This window comes from Mytilus californianus, unplaced genomic scaffold (assembly GCF_021869535.1).
Source record: "Mytilus californianus isolate M0D057914Y unplaced genomic scaffold, xbMytCali1.0.p SCAF_12, whole genome shotgun sequence".
Classification (NCBI taxonomy): Eukaryota; Metazoa; Mollusca; class Bivalvia; order Mytilida; family Mytilidae; genus Mytilus; species Mytilus californianus.
Window position 1 is genome coordinate 32,668,478 of NW_026262604.1, and position 17,218 is coordinate 32,685,695.

At 30.9% G+C, this 17,218-nt stretch overlaps 1 protein-coding gene and 1 long non-coding RNA gene across 2 annotated transcripts in view; both read left to right on the forward strand.

Annotated features, from left to right (window-relative positions):
- The window catches only part of LOC127721715 (collagen alpha-1(XXVIII) chain-like), a 251,015-nt gene that overhangs the window by 217,086 nt on the left and 16,711 nt on the right, over positions 1 to 17,218 (forward strand). The gene's annotated exons all lie outside the window — the stretch shown is intronic.
- LOC127721717 (uncharacterized) lies at positions 10,478 to 16,569 on the forward strand. The gene is made up of 3 exons (XR_007991408.1): positions 10,478 to 10,506; positions 14,975 to 15,034; positions 16,515 to 16,569. It is a non-coding gene; the product is annotated as an uncharacterized LOC127721717 (long non-coding RNA).

The following is a 17,218-nucleotide window of genomic DNA, read 5'->3' on the forward strand; positions in this document are numbered from 1 at the left end:
GGGGCCTATTATAGCCAACTATACGGCATGTTGAAGGCTGTACGGTTGCCTATAATTGCTCATATCCACTTCATTTGAACTCTGGTGGATAGTTGTCGCATAGGCAATCATCATTTTTATTTAGATTTCTATGTTACATTTTTAGTATTTTTGGTCGTTTTCCGTTTTTTGCCATATGGTATCGTCAGTTCGTTTTCGAATCATGAGTTTGAATATCTCTTTGGTATTTTCATCTCTCTATTGTAACATAAGAATAAGTTCATTTTAACTGCAAATGATATTGTTTTTGTATGTAAATCGTATTACTACGAGTGTCTTGTAATATAAGTAGGAATAAATGAGCACTTAGGGAATCGGGGAATTTGACAAGGATAAGATGTTGGCAAGTCATAAGTATTGCATGGCGTCAATGAACATAACATTGAACAGAAAATCTGAGGACTTACCTTGTTTGTATTGGATACCTAAGCTTCACAGAATTCCGTACAAGCAACGGTACCTTGCAGTGTCACCTGCATGTTCTACAAAGGAAGTGTCCATTAGATTAACCAAAATTATGTCCGTAGTGAATGAAGGTCTTTAGAAATACTGTGAAACTGTTTATTCTCGTAGTGGTATTAACCATATGTGGATTCCAAAGAACTCTAAAGAAGGATCCTTTTAAATCTCGATCTTTCTCTGAAATAAATTCTTTCAAAACCTTTAATTTTCAACCTTTTATACCACCATTCCCCATGTTGAATTGCAAAAATGATCTAAAAGAAACAATCCACAATGCTTTTCAATATAAAAATGGTAGCATACTCAATATTTATGATATAATCAACTTTACTCAAGAAAACAATTGTTTGGATATACAATTGTCGTGCCCATGGCCGGGGCTCAGAGATATGAGTATTGCCATGCCAGATCTTACAACATCGTATGTGCAATTAGCATTAGCACTGGAAGTGACATTGGTAAATATATTTTTTCTTCTGATATTTCTGCAAAGAGACAACAGAACACCTGTCACCATTCTTATTTCAGTGTTGAATGTATCTGATTATATTGCGGCACTCCTTATGACAGTACCAATATATACCGCCTATCAAATATAAGATTACCGCAAATATGAACATTTACGTTTTTTTTTTAGTTTAGAATGTCCAAAATGTCTTCTTTTTTATCTAAGTTTTGATTTTAAGTTTGCTTTCCATGTTACATCAATTCTTTTTACCTTATTATTATGTCTCCAGAAAACTGTAGCTCTTCTATTTCAAATGTGGACTAAACAACCTCTACATCTACAGGAGTAGAAATGAAAACCATCATGTGTCCACAAAGAGCTTGTTTAAAGTTATTTGAGTATAAAAGTAGCCCGTATATATTGACAGTTTTGTATTCCTCAACAATGTTTGTACGATCAATGTTGTACACTGGCTGAAATTGGTATTTTGAATCCGATTTTGAATCCGATCACGATTAGACTTCATACTTTATTGACCACCGCTTAGCAATTCATCAACTATCTATGATCACCGTGTTCATACTATCACTCTTAATTTAAGCAAATCCCCATAAATTTTAATTAATTGTTTACAGTTGAGTTTCTAAACTGATTAATATTATAACACAATGTTGACTGCTGTACCCCTCGTCTTGACATTTTATCCTATTATGTCTGTTTGTTTTACTCACACATTATTGTCAACATAATGGAATGCTATATAATCACCATTTTATACATAAGGAAATGCTTGTGCCAAGTCAGGAATATTACAATTGTTTTCCATTCATTTGATGTGTTTGAGCTTTGATTTTGCCATTTAATAAGGAGCTTTCTGTTTTTTATTTTTCCTGGAGTTCGGTATTTTTGATATTTTACATTTTTTCTTTGTATGAATATTAGCTAGGATTGTGAAAATTTGAACTAAGATCAAAGATTTTAGTTTAATTATGATATTTTTGATAGATTGAATTTCATTCTTATTTTATAATTTCAATACAATTAGCTTTCAATTTTTTTTTATTTTATAATTCATGTTATATCAAAATAGCTTTTATTTGTAATAAAATTGAGATTGTTGTAAGAAACATTGAAAGCAAAGAATTTAGGAATGTTTTATGGTAACAAAACCACCCATCCGCTATAGTTGTATTTATGACATTAAACCGATATACATAATAAACGGTATGACAACATTCATCAATATGTGATGATAAGATAAACCCTATTGATTGTCATTATGAAATGTCAAAGATACAGTTAGAACAATTACGGCACCCATTCACACTTACATGGCTATATTTTAGGTCATCTTTGGCTTGGTCAGCTCTTCAACGTTTATATGAGGTTTTGGATTTAAAAAAAAATTGGCCTCGAACATCAATGAAGAGACATTAATTGTCGAAATGCTCATTTGGTGCAGTAAAATGGGTACCGATTATGTGATTATAGACTAAATATAATAGCTAATATCATTGACTATTTGATTACTTTTCCGCCTCTAATATATAATACTTCCTTACATTTTAAACTTTATTTTATTATGAAATTTCATGACACCTTGTTTCTGAATTTTTTGTTTCCTCGAAGAGCAGTATCAATCCAACAATTATAGACCCTTGTTCAAGCATGTGGTCATTCCGTTTATAGGTGCACTTTACCTTTTTTTATTGTGACTTTTTTTACGACATATGGTCTAAAAAGGTAAAAGGATTGATAGTGTAACAGGAGCATAGAACAGTTTAAACGCACTCCTCCCTTCCCCCAATTCTTGTACGTGTACCAACTCAAACCATTTAGACCACGTGTACCAAGTCAGACCATATAGACCACGTGTACCCAGTCAAACCATATGGACCACGTGTACCAAGTCAGACTATATAGACGTCGTGTACCAAGTCAGACCATATGGACCATGTGTACCAAGTCAGACCATATAGACCACGTGTACCAAGTCAGACCATACAGACCACGTGTACCAAGTCAGACCATATAGACCACGTGTACCAAGTCAGACATATGGACTGAATGTTATTCGTTGGGTTCATCTGTCTCTTTCTTAAACTTCTTTTTCATTGTAGAAGACGGGTTTTGGTGCTTATTGTATTTTGGAGAACGCTCCAGTCTTTTTAGTGATCCTGTTTGTACCTTCACTTCATTGATATTGTTATTATCTTATTGCGATAGAAAATACAAAATTGAACATGAAATGCAAATTGCTTTATACATATAATATGATACAATTTACGGAAATCACCATTATTATGGAAAACGACTTAGTATTTTGAATATGATGTTTGCACGGTGATATTAACATGCTGGTTTCAACATCACTCACAGAGCTGTGAGACTTCTATATATCGTTTTCTGTTTTACCATCAAAGCAAATAATTCCATGGAAACATATCAGTCCGTGTGTATGCAGATAATCATTCGGTGCATCGGATCCTTTGTAGTTTCTATGTGAGAATGTTTATATAGTTACGACTCTTCCTCTTACAAGTAAAGTTTATCATTGATCTATTTTTTTTTTTTTATTCCTCAAAAGATGTGATAGACGGTGGAAACAGATAACATACTATCCACATCCACCAGTGATACCATATGAATACAGTTTAAAAATTTTAACATGAAATTTCTTTAATAAAACACAACCGACCTTTACTCATATTTTCGCAATATGATAACTAATAAAAATAAAAACTCATTTCTTTATAGAATTGTACGAAACAAAGGTACAAAAATGAGGAACTTGATCAACATTATCAGTAAAAAAGGGGGGAGGTTGTTTTGTTCAGTCATTCGTTTTCAATGTTGTCTTTTGAGGACTGTTGTTTGTCTTTTTGTCTTTTTTTGCCATGAGATTGTCCGTTTGTTTTCGATTTATGGGTTTGAATATTGCTTTTGTATCTTTTGCTTCCCTATAACACATTTACAGTAGGAAACCAGTAAAATTAATCAAAAAAAAAAAAAAAAATAAGTTAAGACTATACAGGCTGCTTTGTAGGAAAATTGGCCCACAATGATATGTACTATACAAATAAGAAGATGTTGTATGATTGCCAATGAGGCAACTCTCCTCCTGAGCCAAAATAACTTAAAACGTTAGCAATTTATAGTCACCGTAAGGCCTTTAACATTGAGCAACACCAATACTTCTATAAATACAATAAAACTGAGGAGATGTTGTATGATTGCCAATGAGACAATTATCGACCAGAGTAAAAATAGCAGTTAGCAATTATAGACCATCGTTAGGCCTTCAGCAATGAAGAAACTTATACAATACAGTCGGCTAAAAAAGGTCCCGAAATGAAAAACGTGATACAATTCAAATGAAAAAATTGACGGCATAATTTATAACAGACATTTTACGAAAATAATATATGAACCAATGACAACCATTGTACTACATGCTCCTGATTTGGAACAGGCATATACAGAATTGGGTTGGGTTAAACAAGTTTGTTACAGGTACATCTCTACATACATGCCATAGATGTATCTTTCCAGATCAGGAGAACATTTTTGTTTATTAGATTTCTTTATGAGGAAAGAAGGTCAGATAAACAATTGACAACTGTTGTTAATAAATTTACAAGACATTTACATATAAGCATCGATATACATTTAACTGTCTTGTAAATGAAAACAACAGCTGATAAACCATGTGAGTCCGAAAACAACATTCCACTTTAGAAAAAGTAAGACGAGGCTTTTACAAACCTATTTGATACTTGCCTGGTCATACCGTAGGTATTTGCATACCATCTGACCAATAGGTTGATTCATACATTTATAAGATAACAAACATAAAAACATTGGAAAAAACTTATCGATTATGACACTGACGAAATGTTTTAGCAAAGCAACACAAAATAACATTTAGACAAAGTACATACGCAAGAATGAACGACAAGAACTCAAAATATAAGAAATGAAAAAAAAAAAAAAATACCTGGATCAGAAAAATTTAACATCTTGTATGACACTTTGACAGGCAAAGGGAAACATTACAACATCCCTGGTGTATGTTCAAATGACTTATTTGCATGATTACATTATTAACTGTAGTATGGGATATAATTATAGTAACAATTTGAATAGAGCACTGGTCTTCTTTCTTCTGTCCTTTTCTTGTTTAAATCAGTGATTTCTGATCAACAAAACTACAAGTACAAATACAATATATATAGAAATTACTGTCTTCTTAGTCATGGTCTATTCATTTTGAAATTAAGCATAGTTTACATTACAATATTTTGTGGCTAGATCAGCTAAATTGGAACCACTTATGATATATGGTTTGTAGTTGTGTTAAGCTTTGGCATTTCTTATTTCAACAAACATTATTAATTAGGCCTATTATCTTCAGTAATGGTCCATCTACTTTGAATATTGAATATGTTTTGCTTTTAATTTCAACATTTTCTATCAAATGTACATACAGGCAAAACATATATCTGTGTCATTTTGTTTTTTACTTTTTAGAGACAAAATGGAAACAAAATACTTTTATCATTTTAAAAAGCAAATACCGACGAGAACTGGCGAAATCACTGGTTAGCAAAACACAAAACAACCGTCCATCTTGGACTTAAACATAAAGTTATATACTGGTACCAGCGTCCACCAACACGTAACAAATAAAATGGTCGTTTCCTTAGTATTTGTTGTTTAAGCTTCCATCGTAAACATTTCAATCAACAAAAATGTTTCACTGAACTAAAATTATTAACATTATTGCTGGATTGAAAATTAAAAGAATTGACTACATCAAAGTTCAAAAGGAAAATAAAATTGCGATATCATCACTGCTTACTTGAGTGGGAAGATCAAAATGTGTGTAGTGAACGGACATAATGAAAGAGCATGCCTTCAAATTGGCCAACATTTCAGAAGAGAACGAAGACAACTTAGCCTGTATTCTTGGAGAAATTGCGTTGGATATGTTTGATTTTAAAGAACAGATACACTCAATCTGAAGGACATACAAAATATAACCATGATCAACATAGAATGACCTGAAAAATGTCAATACTATAATATTAGGAATTACATGTGTGTGAAGTTAAGAATTTTAATGTTAAGATTGGTTGAGTATCACAATAATAAGAGCTCGCATTCTGAAATCAGATAGATATATTTGAATGCAGCTTCTCCTGAATAAGCATAAATCAATCTCTAATTTTGGTCAATAATTAAAACAAACACGATGATAAATAAATGCAATGATTTTTGATTGTTCTTTTTTATTATTTATTGTTTTTTTTTTTTTAAACTTTTGGCATATTCATTATGACATACACTTTTTGAAAGATATGCCCAACTGAGTTTTGACCAGGATATTGTGTGGTTTATTGCACATGGAAATGGGATAGTCTTACATCAGTCCATTCAGAGTATAGGAAGTATTGCCATGAATTTGTTTTTGAATTTTCCTTGGAGTTCGGTATTTTTAGCATGCAAGGGCATAGCATAATATAAAATAAGGAGATTTAGTATGCTTGTCAATGAGATAAATATTCAACGGAGTCCAAATAAATCAAATTTACATTTTGTAAGTAAATACTAGTATAGGTTATTTATTAAAACCAAAACAAATTTATAAGCCCATGTATACTAAATTTTGTAGCTTATCCCCCAAATCAAATATGATGAGGGATTTGATTTCAAAAATATTCTTATAAAATCTTTTAACAAAATAAAAGCAACATAATGGAAACTTATTAAAAAAACAAATTAAAACTCAGGATACGTGAACTGTTAAAAATAGCCAAGGACTTTGAATACCCAGTTATTAGTAAGAAGGGAAATGATAATGAGAACCAAGGATATAATTTAATATGGCTTTACCTGTATTTTTATTTAAATAGCTCTTTAGATAAAACAAGTAATACATGTATGATATTACATTTTTAATTTTTGTTATTTCAATTTTTGACATGCAAGGAATCCATTTTGTTATAGGAGGACAAAGTTGTTGCTAATGACATGCAAAAGGTGTTTGATTTACTTATTTCATATTGTCATGATTGATAGCTGACCTCTAGATTGTCAGATTTTGCACTGTACAATATTTTACATGTATGATATTACATTTTTAATTTTTGTTATTTCAATTTTTGACATGCAAGGCATCCATTTTGTTACTAGGAGGACAAAGTTGATGCTAATGACATGCAAAAGGTGTTTGATTTACCAATTTCATATTGTCATGATTGATCGCTGACTTCTTGAGTGTCAGATTTTGCACTGTACAATATTTTAATATAAAAAAACCACTATTTGTAGTTTGTTCGTTATGGTACCTAAGGACATTTTTTGGTTGCTAGGTAATATTTTCCTGGAAAATATGGGATCAGCTGACAACACTCTTATATAACAAACTTAAATAAATAATATATAACTACTCCATATATATGAATTTATACTTTAGTATTGAATAACATTGTTACAATTTGTTCTTTAGCTGTGTTGATATAGCGCTAACTATGTTTGCAATGGTTACACATTGACTTTTACAATTTTTAATTATTTTAACTTAATGTTGACTTTACTTTTTTAAATATATTTTTGTTGTTTTTTTTTAATTTTAAACGAAATATTTAATTACTGTGAATTACTTCCCTAATTATAAAATAAACATAGACCTTAATAAATGAACAATTGTCTAAATGGTGAAAATATTGATTGTTAAACAAACTAATTAGTGTTTTATAACAAAGTTTAATTATCTTTTATTTAAGCAAAACAAAGATATTCTTTAATCTTATGACAACAATACAGCTATGGTTTTCACATATCAATCTTTTTATGCAGGAAAATGTATGAAATAAGATGAAATAAAGAAAATATTCTAATGATTAATATATTCTTAATTAATCAAGAAATCTTAAATTTGGTTTAGTTAAAACTCCAACAATATGTTAAAGATGTAGTATGTGAAAAAAGTAATGACATGCAATGCCATGTAATGCATGAAATTACACAACTTTTTGCTAAAGTAATGCATTATATTACAATTACATGTAATGCACAAATTGCTGCATTACACATTACATGCAATTACTTGGAAAAATGTAATGCATTACCATGCATTACAATTACAAATTTGCATTACCCCATACCTGACATCAGGTATGTGTTGTTCTGGTAACCAAAAATATTTGAACTTGATTTCTGGCCTTATTTTCATTCTTTGTATATCATGGTCGCTGGAGACCATCGTTCACCAATATTTCTAGAATGAAATAGTATTTTATCAACAAAAGCGATTCTTCAAGAATATTTCATAGTTGAAAAAAATGCAGCACAATGGAAAAATACTGGATTTTATATCAGCAGATTTCATCAAAGTGAATTAGGGAAACAAGCTGTGAGTTTAATGTTGACCCTAGTTACTTGTTGCTTTGGAAAAATTAATGGCCTTGTTTTCATTGCAACCAGATCTCAATAGTCTGAACAGTTTTTTTTTTTCATTATAACATGTTATTGAGATTATTTAAGCATGTTTTTATCAAAATCTGGCAGACTGGCACTTTTGTACTGAATAGTGCATTACCCATTAAACAAGCAAGCAATCTGACCTTATCGTCGCCATTCTCTTTATATTTACTATTGACAATTATATTTTGAAACGTTCTTGTCAAATGAGCAACAAGGGCTGTTACATTTACATGAAAACATATACGAACTTGCCAAACTTTAAACGTACGTTTTTTTTAAAAAATTATTCAATAATGTACAAATATGAACGTGTTCCACACGACAGGTTTAATTTGTTATAGAAACTTTAATTTTGTTCTATACAAAAATGTATAGATTTTAAGAAGTCGTTTTGGTGTATTACACGTGTTATGGCGTACAAGATATGACAAGTAGGTACACAAACCTTTTTTTTTTTATTCAATTCAATAATGTACTTAAACATACTTGTCCGACACGACAGGTTTTATCTGTTATTCAAACATTAATTTTGTTCTCTACAAAAATATATAGATTCTAAAAGGTCGTTTTGGCATATCACACATGTTATGGCGTACAAGTTATGAAAAGTAGGTACACAAATCTGATGCCATTGTTAGTTGTATTGATTTTTAGCTAGATTGTCTTGAAGGAAAAACGAGTTCTTAAAAAATGTCGGTAATAAATCAGTAAGCTGGTCAGTAGTTTTCGTATTTCCTGATATCTGATATTCTTTTCGTTCGGTTCTTATCTTCGAATTGTGTGTAACAATGCTATATTTGATCTTTGATTGATATCTGTTTAATATGTTCACAACTGTTATAGAATCGGGCTTATATGGATATTTATATAAAATGCATTGAAGACTATGCTCCCTTCTAGATGCATTTTGGTTATTCTTGTCGTTTGGCTTCTGTCTCATTGATGTATACCAACCACTCCTTACAGTTATAATGATAAAATTGAAAAGTATTTGGGCTTCAAATGTGTAGTTGGAGGTTCTGAAATAATTGAATTGATACAACGGAGTCTTTGCTTTTGATTATATATGCTTACAGAAGGTTTGCATCAATTATAAATAAATGTAAATCAAGAAACAAAGCAGACTTATCTGCATCAATGGTATCCTTTATTTTAAGTTCAATTTCGATGGGAAAGATACATAGTTACCAAATTTTGCACTTTTTAGTGAGAGGACATCATCAATATAGCGGAACTTAAAGTTAAAATATATATTGCGTGCTTCTTAGAGTTACTGCATAAATCTATCCTATTTGAATAACGGAAAAACCGATAAAATGAGGAAGTTAGATCAATGGGAATTGTAATTGTTTGTTGAAAAAAAAGGTTAATAATATGTTGAGAGTGAATGAATCAATATCTTGATAATGTTGATTTTAAATTTTCTTTTAAAGTATGACAAACTCATCCTAGATACAGAGCCATCAACTGTGTACATGATACGTTCAATATTTGTCATTTCTATAGCTTACTAAGCGGTATGGAGTTTACTCACTGTTGAAGGCTGTTTAATGACATAAAGTAAATTTGTTCTGAGCCATTTAGTCATGTTAGTCTCGGTAAAGTGTTTTCTTATTGGCAATCATACCACATCTTCTTATTAGCATATAATAAAATGTTTTTTGTACTGAAAATGTATGTTATATTTGCATTATTGTTTTAACGTTAAAGCCCCGCTTACGATACTAAAAGGACTTTATGGTTTCTGGTCAGTGCGTCTGAACGTTTCGTATACATTTACAGTTTTTTTGTCAAAGTAGTTTACCATAAAGGTGAAGTCACATTTACTTTAAACTTAGTTCATATTTTCATTTTGATGCAAAATATTTTTAATTAAATGCCTAATTTTGGATTTGATCCAAACACTCAAATTGAAATCAAATACAGTATAATCTCTTGAACAAATCTTGTTCGAAATAACTACTTTTTTATTTTTTTTTTATTTTTTAGATATATAGTAGAATTAAGGTGTGTGCAAGAACATATATAGATAAAGGATAACAAAATGTATGAACAAGATGAAATGATACGTAATGACAGATATTTTGATACAAAAAATAACCTTCAATAGTGTCAGCCCTTTTTCAAAATGCGTCAGCACAGTGAGTTATTTATTGTTTAAAATGAGTACACTAATGCATCTAAGTGTGTCAGCACAGTGAGTTATTTATTGTTTTAAATGAGCACACAAATTTATACAAGTAATCACATACATTATCATATATAAGAAAAAAATCAAACCTTAGCAAGCGTGGTTGCGTATGTGTTCATCCCCATACATAAGTAGACATATACGGGTATCTTTGACATGCAAATACTGGCCGAACAATGACCATTAGATTCGTTGTCTAGAAATGTACTAGTACATATATATATTTTTAAGCCTTTTAAGGCTCCGAAAGTACAAATGTAAAAAAAAAAAAACAACAAAAACAACTCAAACGTAAAAAATAACGGCTTAATTTGTGTACAAAACAATAAACGAAAAACAGATAAATTAAAGAGCAAAAAACGAAAACCACTGAATAACAGGCTCCTGACTTTGGACAAGCACATACATAATGTTGCGGGGTTACACATGTTTGCTGGCGTTAAAACCTCCCCCTAGCCTAGAAAGTTGTGTAACAGTACAACATAAGCACAAAATGACAAAATCAGTTAAAAAGGAATAAACTCATCAGATCGAAACAAAGCACAAAACAAAATAAAAACAAAAACACAAAAGACACAACGAATAGACTTGAGAGTACTCGCAGTTAGTTACTGCATTCTTATCTGTTAATGTCATCGTTTCACAAATTTAGGACTGAATTTTAATTGTCTTTGCTGTAAAATTAGTCCGATATGTTTTACATTTGCTGGTTGGCTGTTCTCTATAGACTCTTATTAATATAAACAGCTGTTATTTGTGAGAGAGAAAAGAAAAACAAAAAATGATTATGTTGCTCCAAAATTATTTTTTTTTAATATGTAAACACATAAAATTTAGTTACATTGCAAACACTTACAAAAAAACACCCCACGCAAACTACATACCTTAAATGCTCGTTTAAGTATAACATGCTGTTTTACCCATGAACACATCTTATTGGTTGACAAAATGTCAATTTAAATCGCAGCTGTTATTTGTCAACTTTGTGTTACTTAAAATCGTATAAATAAGTAGAATCAACACAGTTGTTAAACCACTGGTACATTCAAGTCACCTTTTGAAGAGATATTCCAGCGGTCACTTGGAATTGTTTGAAAAATATGAAAGTTTTATTTCTAGCAGTAGTTTGCGCTGTTGTTTTCGCGGATGTACTGGATAATGTGCTAGGATCTAAAGGTAAAAACAATATTATCATGAAAAAAACTTTTCGAATAAAAAAGGAAAATAAACTAAAAATATGAGAATGTATAAAACAAAATAAACTTGTAACTCCTACTGAAGTTTTGTATGTTCATGTCAAAGTTAATCTGACAGAGATTGAATCGTATGCTTTCTTATTTTAAAGTCATAGATTGAAATTTAGATCTCAATACCATAAAGTTTACACTAAAGTATTTACCTTTGTTCCTCATGTGCCTTGTGCGTAGTCATAAATTGTTAAAGAATAAAATATTTTCGGCTATGAACATCATTGTTTCTCTTTGTGTAAGCATTGATATTCTAAAAGTATCAAACATCAGATGTAAGAAATCTTTATTTTAATGAATTTAAGTATATTTTCATATAAAGGAACTTGAATTCTGGTTCCATGACTATACTTAACCTTTTGCAAAAAGCTCAATGTTTTATTTCCAACATGGTTAAAAGAAATACGAAGTTACAAACAGAGATAGTCAAAATAAGCTAAAGTACAAACCTGACTAACTATGTAAGATTTAAATCCAGTGGATGTGAACTCATTCTTTTTTTCAAATAGGCAAAACATGGTTTATTTATTGGTCTCAATTACACACATTTTAAATTGATTTGAATAGTTTCGAGGACTCTTAGATCGGTATTTTGAGATGTGTGTCTGCTTCTTGTTGTTCCTTGTGACGATCTGATATCTCAAACCCTTTTCCTTTGTTTACATTTTGTATTTATGTATAAACACTTCACCATTTTATATTTAGATAAATGGGTTAGCTCTCATCGATATGTTTTACATCGCCAAATCCTCAATGTAACTCTGGAACTCTTTAATTCAGTGGCTTTCGTCGTTAGGTGTCTGCAATATATTCAATTTTCGTTTATTATTTATTCTAAATCACAATATTGGTTTTCAAGTTGAAAATATTTGACATTTTGTTATGCCAGTATTAGTGCTAGTCTTTGTTGAAGACTGTATGATGGCCTACAGTTGTTAACATCCTTATTGTGTACATGTGGTTTGTTCTCTGATTTAAAATTGTATACATTTCCTTATCTGAATATTTGCATAAGGTACGTAAATTGAACTAAATGAAATGATTGAAGAAAAAGAATATGATAAAATTGTTTTAGATATTGAGATGAAAATGATTTTAAACATACAAATGCAAAACTCAAGTGCCATTGAATTAGATAAGTGTGACGAAGAACATTAACTAAACTGAATGAAATAAATAACGAACATAATGGAGAGTATTTTTTAATGGAGATATGGAAACGATAACGATAGCTTTACAGATATAGAAGAATTAGCTTGTCTTTATGGACTACTGTATCAGTTAACATATTAAGCATCTTATGTCGATATTGACAATTTAAAAAGTTGAACTAGCAGAAACGTGCCAGGTATAGAATTTAGCTGTCAACATCAATTCAATACTAATGCCCAATGTTGTGTTTCATTCTACACATATAGTGACAGGTACGCACTTATATCGATGCTTCATCGTCGATGTCGTAAATATTGATACCATACAGTGTTTTAGACATACATATAACTCAAAATGTTGTATACAATTTTGACTTATTGAGCTATAATTAAAGATCGAAAAAAAATATGCATTTAGCTTTTTACCAGAAATATCACTGATTAAATTCTTTTAAGGTAAGTGAACTGTTGTATGGGAAACACATAAGATCGGCGAACACTTATTCGATTCGTCTATAAATCTTAAGATTTCAAATCCATAGGTTTTTTCTTTAAAACTTATATTTTGTTGATACTGGAATTTTTGGTTTATTTATTTAAAAACTAGTTTGGTCACAGACTAGGCTGGACCTCTCCCTTGCAACATACAAGTATCTCAGATACCTTTGTTGTCTGGCAGAGCCAAATAGATAAAGGACAGGGAACCAGTCTAGGTCACAATAATATTTTTTAAAGTTGTTGGTGAAAACAATACTACAAATGGGGAAAAAAGCGTAATGTCGTCGCGTTGTTATTATAACCTGTAAAGCACCGATTTTTGGCGTTGTTCACCGCCAACTAATTAGCAGGCATCTTTTTCAATTTGTTCACCAAGTAACACTATTTTTAATTTCAAAATCTTAATGTGATATCGATTAGTACAAGAGTCCTTGTCAAAAACGCGTGGTAAATTATTTCATAAAATTTCAAAAATGGTTTGTATACGAAAACCATTTGAAAAATATCCGTTAGATTGAGGCTGCTACTCTAGAAGTTGCTGTCAAATCTGGTATAGATATAAACAAAGTACATTTACATTCAAGTCATATGAAATGAGTTTTTGATGATTAGAATATCAAGGAATTCATTGAACTAATGAGTGCAAATATACCGAAAATAATTCCTCTGTTTAAGTTATATTATTGATAATATAAATGCATAGTCATAATTGGATATTGAACGACGAGAGACAAAAATATCAACAAGAGTGTAATGTTTTTGGGCATTCGGGACACCGTCTAGTAGTAAGATTTCCAGTTATCACTGACTCAAACCAGCTTTGTCAGACGGAAGGTTTTCATGTTAAGTTTGAAAATCAGCAGTCGAGTTAACACACCAATATAATAGAAATGGAAACGAGTAATGTGTGAAAGTAACATTAACCGGACCAAAGTGCAAAACACAGCACAAGGTTACCAGTTGGTCTTAAAAGAAAAGAGAAATCTTGCACTCGAAGGCAAGCTTCAGCTGGCCTCTCAACAATAATACTAGTTCAGCATAATGGACGATAAATTTAACTCCAAAACATACAAAAGAACCACAATGAAAACAACACACAACACCAACAAAGGCTACAGGTTCCTGACTTGGGACAGGCACAAAAATGTGGCGGGGTTCGAAATGTTTTGTTAGATATCAACCCTCTCTTATACATCTAGCCAATGTTAAATTAACAAACACATAGCAATACGCATATTTTTAAAGAAATCAGCGTTCTATGTAAGAATGGGAAACAAAAGAAGCTTAACAAAATGACAATGATCAACATAAACTAAGAACGGACTACTAATAGTTACTGTCGTACTAGCTTCCGACCTACATTAAACTGATCGAACGATAATGTCTTCATCAGATCACCAAACAATCAATGTCTTTCGTAGTATCATATTAATGGTAATCTGTTTTCCAGAAGAAGTAGAACCAAGAAAACAAGAACCACAAGGACCTAAAGGACCACCAGGAATGAAAGGTATTAATCAACATCCGGGTGTGTCAAAAGTAATCTGGTAAAAATGCATCGTATGTGTTTGTTAAAACCCATACTCATAATTCTCATTTTTTGTATCCGTGGCATTTAAAAAAAAATGTTTGAAAGATTGCAAACAACTCATCTTTTTAATTTCTAAAATAACATTTTGAATTTCTGTTCAATTTTAAAAGTCATGCATGTATTTGTTCCTGTATATTGTGAGATGCAAAGAATAAGGTACGATTAAATCATTTTAAGTCATAGAACTTTCAAAAAGTAATATTTTGATATCATAATCATGATGGCATTCCATATTCTCTATCTTAATGTGAGCTTGAACAAATCATTTAAATCTCACCTTTTAAAGAAATATTATAGCAGCAACTTGCAATCATTTGACAGATATGAATGAATCATTTCAAGCAGTAGTTTGCGCTGCTGTTCTAGCGGATGTAATTGATAATGTGCTAGGATCTGAACGTAAAAAAACATATTTATCATGAAAAAAAATTTTCAAATAAAAAAGGAAAATAAACTAAAAAATATAAGAATAAAAAAAAAAATCTTGAAACTCCTACTGAATTTTTGTATGTTCCATTTCACAGTTATATCAACACCTGACAAAAATTGAATCGTATGCATGCTTATTTGAAAGTCATATATTTAAATTTAGATCTCAATAACATGAAGTTTACACTATAGTTTTCAACTTTGTTCCTTGTGCGTAGTTATACATTGTTGAAGAATAAAAATATGTTCGACTATGAAAGTCATTCTTTTTCTTAGTTTAAGCATTGCTATTTCAAAAGTTGCAACCATCAGATGAAAGAAATTTTTATTCAAATGAATTTCAGTATTTTCCATATGAAGGAACTTAAATTTTGGGTTCCAATTTCCATGATTATACTTAACCTTTTGCAAAAATCTTAATGTTTTATTTCAATAGAGCATAAGACAGTTTAGCTTATTCTATATATTGTTTTATATTTCAAACGTACGGCCCCATTTCGACTTTGGGCATACAAGACACCCTCTAGTACAATTTCCAGTCTTCACTGATCCAAACCAGCTGTGTAAGACGGGAGATGTCACTGCGAAGGATTTTCATCATGTTAAGTTTGCAAATCAGCTGTCGAGTTAACACATCGATAGAATAGAAAATGGAAACGGCGAATGTGTGAAAGAAACAACATCCCGACCAAAGTGCAAAAACAGCGCAAGGCCACCAGTGGGCCTTTAAAGAAATGAGAAATCTTGCAAAAAAACAAACACACACCATAACGCACAGTTAAACTCAGTTTTACGGAAATTAGAATTTTTTGTAAGACGAAAGTAATCAAACATTAAAAAAAGACTACTAGCACTACTGTCGTGCTAGGTTCTGACCTCAATCAAAATGATTGTACGATTATGTCTTCATCATATCAATAAAAAATCAATGTCTTTCGTAGTATTATATTGATGGCAATCTGTTTTCCAGGAAGACAAGGACCACCAGGACCTAGAGGACAAAGAGGACCTAAAGGAATGCAGGGTATGTATCAATATCCGTGTGCGTCAAAAGCAATCTGGTCAAAATGCATCGTATGTGCTTGCATTAACACATACAAATCATTCGCATTATTTGTATTCGCAACATTTCAAAATTTTTGAAAGATTGCAAACAACTCATCTTTTTCATTTCTTAAATAACATTTATGCATATCTGTTTGATTTTAAAGTCATGTGTATATGTCTTCTTTTATATTGTGAGAAACAACGAATAAGGTACGATTCAAACACTGAAGTCACAGAACTTTCAAAAAGAAATATCTGTATATCGTAATAATGATGGCATTTCATATTCTCTATCTTAATGTGTGATTGAACAAATCACATAAAATCTCGCCTTTTAAAAAGATATTGCAGCGGCCACTTGCAATTGATCAACAAATATAAATGCATCATTTCAAGCAATAGATTGGACTGCTGTTTTAGCGGATGCACTGAATAAGTTGCTAGGATCTGGATGTTAAAAAGCATTATTATCATGAAAATAACTTTTCCAATAAAAAAGGAAAAAAAGACTAAAAAAATATTAGAATAAAAAAAAATAAATCTTCTAACTCCTACTGAATTTTTGTATGTTCCATGTCAAAGTTCTGTCAAAATCTGACAGAAATAGAACCGTATGCATGCTTATTT